Consider the following 9,532-nt stretch of genomic DNA (forward strand, 5'->3'; position numbering starts at 1 on the left):
AAGCTGGGTGCTGGTGGCTCATACTTGTAATGATAGCTACTCAGAAGGCTGAGATCTGAGCATCACATTGAATACCACAGCAGCAAAGTCTACAAGACTTATTTCACCAATTAACTACCAAAAAGCTGCAAGCGGAAGAATAGATCAAGTGGTAACAGTACTAGACTTGAATAAAAAATCTAAGAATCAGAGTCCATACCCTGAATTCAAACTCTAGTACTGACATACAAAAATGTTTAATAAATAAACCTATTAAAATGACTAATAAATACAGATTGTTCAGGAAATGAGTACAATTGAATAGCAAAAAGTTCTGGGGAAAAAAACAGAAATTTTCAACTATCAAGGTATGACCATTGGTGTATATTCGTTTAACCATAAAAACAGAAGAACTTTAACCTTTTAAACATTTCCATCAATAGTATCTATGTGCATGAACTCTGTGAATGGATACACCTAAACTTTTGTGTTTGGTCTTCAGCTATAATATCATCTTATGTGACTAATCAAGATTGGATGAACCAGCCCCAATTGCTGAGACCCAGAGGTGGAATTTGAGGTCTGAGTCTTTCCTGCACATTACCTGAAACTGTTAGCTATTTGGAATAGGAATCCCATAGGATAACAAGAATGTCCAATTGTGAATCCCTAGAGATGTTCAATGGACTTTCCCAATAAATCTTCACATAATTCTGTGGCTACCGTATTCAAGAAAGGGAAGAGTCCAGGATTTGACTAGTATCAGTCAACTAGAACTTAAGGGATTTTCTTTTTTTTGGGGGGGTCCAGTCGTGGGGCCTGAACTCTGGGCCTGGGCACTGTCCCTCAGCTCTTCAGCTCAAGGCTAGCACTCTTCCACTTGAGCCACAGCGCCACTCCTGGCTTTTTTCTTTTTGCTTATGTGGTGTTGAGGAATCGAACCCAGGGCCTCAGGCATGCAACGCAAGTGCTTTACCACTGAGCCACCTTCCCAGCCCCTCTTCTTTTTTGTAATCCGTAATTACACAACAGTTGGAAATCTTTTAAAGACCTACAACAAATACATTAAACATAACCACTATATTAATAATGAACAACATATAGCCACATTGCTACATTATCAAGGATTCATTCACATTTCATTTCTGGCTCCTTCTGTGAGAAGTTGAACATTGTTTGGGTGTGATTTGCTATAAAGCTAAAAGAGCAGGGCCCTCCTCCTCTAATTATTTCAGCAGGATCCTGACCAGGGTCTCAGAACTTTTCTCCAAAGTTGCCATGTCTTCACATTCTTCAAAGAATACTCCTCAGCCAAAAAGACTCACTCCTTAATGTGTGAGTCTAATGTGTGCCTACTAATTACTCCTAGGCCTGGGGCTTATTCCCTGGAATACCACAGTTGAAATAGAACACACAAGGCTGCAATAGAACATACAAGATAGGGTCACACTAATCTACTAAGGCTCAAGACAGAAGCATGGCCACTCTGAAATTGTATTTGAACAGAGGAGATGAATGTTGTCCAAAGCACAATAATGGCTAAACAAACATACCCTAATGCTGGCTGAATGACTGCTGGTTCTGAAATAATTACAGATTTTATGTGGCTCTGGCTCCTCTCCTAGATAAGACTTATTAAGAGCACCAAATCCGAGAATTATCTCTGATTCCTGACAACCCCCAAACCAGAGTAAAGTTCTGCTTCTTCTAGCTTCCCCAAATATCACCTACTTAATGCAATCCTAAATCCTGTGAGTCTTTCTTTTTTTTTAAATTTATTTTTTTATTGTGAAAATACTGTACAGAGGAGTTACATTTACATGGGCAAGGTAATGAGTACATTTCTTATCAAGCATTGTAGCCTCCTCCTTTGTTTCCCCTTCCCATCCCTTCCCATCCTCCCCCTGCCCCCCCAATCCTTCCCGCCTTTCCCCTCCTCCCCCCCCACAAAAGTTGTAAAGTTCGTTTTCGACATAATGACTTGTACATCTCATTGTTGCAGTGGGTCCGCCTGTATCCCTATTTAAACGATTTGTTTTTCCCCTTCCCCTCCACAAATTATACCCACATCAAATACAGTGAAAGCAGAGGTTATACTGTGGGGGAGTCTTTCTTAATACCTTCTTACTGTGATGGCTCATGCCTACCATGGTGTGCTCTCTTGTACTTCAATGAATAAAGAACCAAATTTGTTCAAACTTTAAGTTCATTCTTGAAGTCTTTGGCTAAGGACATTGGTTTGGCTTTGAGCCTCCTATTCCGTCCTCTTGTAGGAAAATCTAATGTCTTCTTCAAGATGACCAAAAGTTCCTGAGAGGCTTACAGTCTTAAGGACACCTCTGGTTCTGATCCCTTCTGTTCCTTAATTTGGTTAAGTTCATAGAGTCTTCTGGATAGTTCTTTGTCTTATTCTGTACAGATTTGTCTTATTTTGTACCATATAAACAAGATAAATGTTGAGGCACTTTCCTGTATTTCGAGCCACGACAGAACAAAACTAAACTAGCATTTTGGGTGAACATCATTAAAGAAGTCAAGACATTTAGGCTTCTTATATCATGATAGCAACAAGAACCTCAAATGCAAAATTCAAAATTTTGACCTTCGGAGTCCTTTGTTTGGCTTCTCCTCTGTTCTCAGTTTTCCCTGCTCTCCATTCACTACTCCACCAGGACAAATCTCTGCTCATTTCTAACGTAGGGACAGTATCACAAAACATTCTGTCCTTCATTTGTCTCTTATTGTTTGAGTCTTGGGAACTCATCTTTTTTTTTTGGTCGGTCATGGGGCTTGAACTCTGGGTTTGGCCGCTGTCCTTGCATTCTTCAGCTCAAGGCAAGTGCTCTACCACTTGAACCACAGCGCCACTGCCGGTTTTCTAGTGGTTTATTGGAGATAAGAGTCTCACGGACTTTCCTGTCTGGGCTGGCTTTGAACTGTGATCCTCAGATCTCAGCCTCCTGAGTAGCTAGGATTACAGGCGTGAGCCACCATCGCCCGGCATTGGGAACTCATCTTGAATCATGAGTTACCAACCTATTTCTCTGAAGCAATGAAATTGCTATGATAAGATTTTTTGTTTACAGTTAAGTTATACCCTACCATCTTGTTATACATGTAAACAGAAAAATAAGACAATTTACTGAAGAATCTATTAGTGCTTTCATAATAACACATAAAGAGTTCAGTTCAAATCCTCAGCAAGAAGAACAGTGTTGAAGGAATAGCAATACCAAACTTCAAACTCTATTACCAAGTACCTTGGTATTGGCATAAGAATAGGCCTGAGGACCAATGGAATAGAAGACCCAGAAATGAACCCACAGACCTAAAGCCACCCAATCTTTGGTAAAGGAGTCAAAAACACAGCATGGAAGAAGTACAGCCTCTTCAACAAATGGTGCTGGCAGAACTGGCTATACAGATGTAGAAAACTGAAGCTAGATCCTTATATATCAATCTGTACCATAATCAATTCCAAATGGATCAAAGATCTCAATGTAAGGCCAGATGCCATGAAAATATTATAGGAAAAGGTAGGGGAAACACTAGGGCTCTTAGGAACATGTTTCCTAAGACCTAGAATCACAAATCCAATTGAAGAGTTTCTGCATGACAAAAGACATAGCTAGCAAGATAAACAGAAAGCCCGTAGAATGGGAGATCTTTACTAGCAATGCATCAGATAAGGGCCTCATATCTAAAATATACTTAGAGCTAAAAAAATTAAACCCCCAATAACAAATCCTCAAAGAAACAGCCACCCCATTAATAAGTGGGCTAAAGAATTAAAATGATACTTCTTTGAAGAGGAAATAAGAATAGCCAATACACACATGAAGAAATGTTCAACATCTCTGGCCATAAAAGAAATGCAAATCAAGACAACATTGAGATTCCACCTTACTCCAGTTAGAATGGCCACAGAATTCTGGCAGGGATGTGGCCAAAAGGGAACACTACTACATTGTTGGTAGAAGTGTAAACTTGTTTAACCACTCTGGAAAGCAGTATAAAGGTCCCGCAAAAGACTAAACATTGAGCTTCCATATGACCCAGCAATTCCACTGCTTGGCATTTAGCCAATAGACCACAAACAAGGCCACATTAAAGCTACCAGCACAATCATGTTCATTGTAGCATTGTTTACCATAGCCAAGATATGAAATCAACCCAGATGCTCCTCAATGGATGAATGAATCAACAAAATATGGTATATATACACAATGGAATTCTATGCTTCAATAAGAAAGAATGGTGTTGCCCTATTCAAAAGGAAATGACTTGGAAAAAAATTATATTAAGTGACATAAGCCAGACCCAAAGAAACATAGGTTGCATGGTTTCCATCATTTGTTGAACTAGATTACAATTATAAAACTACAAGTAAACCCACTTCATGGTAAAAGACAAAAAATTACATTTGGACATGATAAATTATATGGGACTCTATAAACATTCACAAAGAAAGACCAAAGAAGGATATTCTTAGGAAAGGATCATAAAGGCTCAGTAGCTATGTACATATGATCATATAAAATGATGTTTATTAAAATGAACTCCCAGAAATGAAACACAAGGGTTTTTTTTATTTTCCTTTTTTCTCTCTCCTTGGTCACTGTTTTTGATTTCTGTACCTGTTGTCTTTTATGTAAGTTTACCTGTTTGGAGGGCAAGGGGAGCACAGAAAAGGTGGAACAAAGGGTGAACAAATTCAGCAGTGATACTCACTAGATATTACATTAAAAATGACCTATACAATGTATGGAAGAGGGAGGTAGGGAGGGAAAAACTGGAAGAAAAATGAAGAGGAACAATGTTCAAAAAATGTACTCAATACTTGACGTATGTAACTGTAATTCTTCTGTAATCACTTTTACAATAAAAAAGAATTCCATTCAGTTAGGAAAAATTAAGGTAGCAAAAATATTGAAGGAAGTTTTTTATACTTTAATCAATTGGTTTTTAATAGATAGGCATATTTGCTGCATAAATTTCAAAATCTACATATTTATCTCCAATTTGATGTATGAGATTACTTCTCCTTATTTTATAAATGTTTATAAATCCATTAGCAGTTATATTTGGTCTGTAAGGAGAAATCTGTGCTGTGCTACCATAGCCATTTATCTTATGCCAATGAATGTTTTCCCATATAGCCAAGAATTTAAAGAAGAAAAATGAAATGATATTATAGATCAAAAACCTAGTCTTGTGTAGTGTTTTTGGAAAATTATTATCACATTAACCCTCAACATAGTGTGCTCACTACAAGCTGTATTGCACACTAAAGCTATTGATTTCAATATGAACTTGTAACAATTAGTCTGTATCATCAGTGAGAAGCTAGATTAATTCATACAACAGATGCCTTGATACCTCACTTGATGCATAACTAAAGTAATGAACATTTCTCATTTTAATGACATTCATCAGTATGTGATACACAGAATTTCCTAATATCCATTGACATTATATAATCAATGAAAGGAAAAAATTTAATGTGTTTTCAGCATGTGGATAAAAGACACATGACAGTTTGTATAAAATTTATCCAATTATAGTATAATTTAGTATAAAACTCTTAGCAAGTATATTTAACTAAAATGCTGGCTTCTACACCAAAGTCTTCGGCATGACCATTTAGGAATTGGAACTATAATGATATCACCTGCTTAAATAGTCAAATCACTCCTAAAGTCTACCAATAGGTAGACTATTTTTTGGGGGGGGACACAAATAATCAAAATGGTACCTTATTATTAGTGGTACCTTAGTATTCTTTTTGTTAAGTGATAGGAGATGATTAAAATAACATTTACACTTACTAATTTTGTACTGTGAACAACTTTTTAATTAAAGATAATATACCCTAACTGTAATCTCCACCACTCTGGAAGTGAAGAGTGAGAGGATATAGGTTAGACGCCAGCCTGGGCAAAAAGTGAGAAAAATCTCAACTAAAAAAACAGCATGGTGGCACCCACTGCACACTTGAACTATTCTGGAGATATAAGGAGGATGATCCTGGTCCAGGCCAGCCCAGATGTAAGCAACAAAAGACCATACCTGAAAAATAACTACAACCTAAAGGCTGGGTTGTGACTCAAGTGGCATAGTGCCTTGCTAGGAAATGCAAGACCCTGAGTTCAAACCCCATTACAACGAGGGAGAGAGAGAGAGAGAGAGAGCATTGTCAAGTTATTAAAGACAAACTAAAAAAAAGTATTCAAATTTGCTTAGAATAAAACAACTCTTTGTTAATCATTTAAAGATTTCAGCAAGGCAAAAAGACTATCAAGTATCATGATCATTTATTGCCTACTTTAAATGAATGATTTCAGTTAATTGAAGCATAATGCTCCTATGACAAAACAGTTGCAGAGTGGTTAACAATATATTCATACCCAGCCATTTGGTTTCCAGAACTAGTGGTCTTGGGTACTCAGCTACAGTAATGTGATACTGATGATCAATATTGTTAATTTTGTTGGAAATATACAAGACATTACAAGGATATAGGAGTTTAAAAACAATCAAAATCTACATCTTCAATGTCATATGTGGTGATTCCTAACATCTTTTTCTGTACTTCTTCACATCAAAACTTCTCTCACTTTACATAGAAAAGCATAGTCTCACCTTCTTAAATATCACTCCAGTGTATTATCCTGGAATTAGAAACTTCAAATAAAAGAACAGTTTAAACTTCTATTCAGTGGCAGCCACTTCAAACTACCATACCCCAATTTAGCATTCCTAGCTTTTCCCATCCTAGACAACATCTTTCAATAGCCTCAGAAGAGAGGAGGAATATTTTGCTGAGACATTGATAAATTAGATATATTGTAGCATTCAGGGTATGTGAATAATGGTATTCCCTACCTAATGCTTTTTCTTTCTTAAGACATGTCTTCTTGTTACCCAATCTACCTTTGATCTTTTCTGCCTCAGCCTCCCTTATAGCTGGGCTTACAGATATGACAGAATGTCTGGTGAGAGACTACATTATATTTTAAGAGTCTAGTGAGAAGAAAAAGTATCCCAGAATGCATATGTGGAAGTGCCCAAGTCCAACCTTTTTATAAGCATGACAATAGATCCCAAGGTACATAGTAATGGAGAGTTTTTAAATCTTTGAAATGTTTTTAGCAGCTACACCTGGACTGTCCAAATGGCTTAAGGTAAATAAACTTGGGATTTATGTATGCTCATTAAATGGTCTTCTAGAAAATGTCAATGTCAGCCATATACATCAATGTCAGGAGCACATTCATGCTGGAATAGCTCTGCTTGGGTAAATGATTGTTACTATTTCTTACTCATAGGCCTTATGTGTCTAGGCCATAGCCGCATTGTGTTCTAAAAGGGTGGAGGAGGATCTGAAGAGACAGCTTGGCATTTTCAGAAATCTCTATTATTTCATTTTGGTCTGATTAAAAACCTAAGCCTTTGTTTTACCTCAGTAACCTACTACATGTTAAAAATAGCTGTTCATATGCTTTCAAATATGTGATTGTTTTCTGCTAACCTCAAATGTCATTTCAACCCAAACAGATCCAAGTTGTATAGTGCTTGCTGCTTTTATCATTTGGATGACATTGGGTAAGAAAAGAACACAAAAGTAGAAACAGGGGCTGGGAAGGTGGCTCAGTGGTAGAGCGCTTGCCTTGCATGCCTGAGGCCCTGGGTTCGATTTCCCAGCACCACATAAGCAAAAAGAAAAAAGCCGGAAGTGGCACTATGGCTCAAGTGGTAGAGTTAGCCTTAAGCTGAAGAGCTGAGGGACAGCGCCCAGGTCCAGAGTTCAGGCCCCATGACTGGACCCCCCCCCCCAAAAAAAAGTAGAAACAAAAGTGAATCGCTAGCCAGGTACTAGTGGCTTACTCCTGTAATTCTTGCTGCTCTAGAAGCTGAGATCTGAGGATCGTGGTTCAAAGTCAACCTAAGCAGGAAAGTCTATGAGACTCATCTCTAACTACTAGAAAACCAGAAGTGGCACTGTGGCTCAAAGTCGTAGAGTGCTAGCCTTGAGCAAAGAAAGCTCCTAGAATGTGCCCAGGCTCTGAGTTCAAGCACCACGACTGAAAAACAAAAAAAAGTGAATCACAAAACTATACATTTTAAACAGGACCAATATGTTACTACTAATCGAGAAAATAACAATTCTTACACTATTTAGATGACTGACCATCCCAGAATATTTTCTTCTTTCTTCGTTTGTTTTTTACTGTTAAACCAACATTAAGGGGTATGGATTTTGGATTGACCATCTGTACTGGTCCAACAGCCCAAACCATAACAGAAGTTCGTTAGTTGTGGAGAGCCTGCAGCCAATAAGCTAAATAGTAAGTAACCAACCAGTGAAGCCATAACTAACTGGCTTCTTGTACCTAAGTTGTTTTAGACTTTCCTTCAGATCCATCAGATCACATTCTCAGGAACTGTAGTTCTGGGACCTTCCTGACTCATGGATCTGTTTCATTTTAATCAAATAAACTCTATTTTAATTGATCTAAGGATTTTTTTTTACCAATATGCATTATCTCTGCACATGAAAATGATTTTTTCAGATATCCTACAAAGAGAATAAAGAGCTTAAAATTCACCATCTAGTATGGTTTATTGTAAAATGGTTTAGAAAATAACTTAAGAAAGTTCATTCCAGCTTTAATATTGATAATGCTGTGTTTATGATTCTTGGGAAATTTGAGAGCACCATATAGGTTTTCTTTTCTGTTGTTTCCTAAAATAACAAAAGCAAAAAAGGATGAAGGTATGCATCAAGTGGTAGGGTACCTGTCCAGCAAATGCAAGGGCCTGAGGTCAAACACCAGTACAACTATATATTGTGTGTATATATAGTTGTATATATACATATACTGTACATATCATATATGCATATATATGATATATATATATATATATGGGTGTGACCAAGCATTTTATTAATCTTAAAAAACTTTTAAGGTAAGACGTAGATTTTTCCCTTTCAGCATTTCATAATTCTAAATGGTTTTGGCAGTGGCTTATTTATCCTTATGAGTAAAATGTTTAGCATCTTTTATGGTATTGGAACACACACACCTTACAGGAGGGTAACTGGGTAAGCAGAGACTGGGTTGCAGTTGCTCATCCTCTTTTGTTCTAGGTGCACAGCGTCAGGCGCGCCCCCTGCCGGCCGCCGGCGTTCACGGCCCACGATTCTGCCGCTCTCTGCACAGGGCCCACTGTCTCGGGGGAGATTGCGCAGGCGCAGTGGCGGTCGACGTGGCCAAGCAGAGGCCCTGGTCGGGGGCAGGGGGCAGGGGGCGGCGGGGGGCGGCGGGGGGGGGCGGGGAGAACCGCCCGCCGGCGCTCTTCTTTCTCCTTGTACAGTTTGACCGGCGTTTCCCCGGTTCGAGGCCGTCTCCCCATCCCAGTTGGGTGGCAGGTCAGAGTGAGTAGCCTTGAGGCTGCAGCGGGCGCGACGCTCGCGGGGGGCTTAGCCACGTGAGCGGGCTTGCGAAGGCGGTGCGCGCGTGACGTGACGCGCGTGACGTGTGGCGCGCGG

The sequence above is a fragment of the Dipodomys ordii genome, unplaced genomic scaffold (assembly GCF_000151885.1).
Source record: "Dipodomys ordii isolate 6190 unplaced genomic scaffold, Dord_2.0 Scaffold140, whole genome shotgun sequence".
In the NCBI taxonomy this organism is placed as follows: domain Eukaryota; kingdom Metazoa; phylum Chordata; class Mammalia; order Rodentia; family Heteromyidae; genus Dipodomys; species Dipodomys ordii.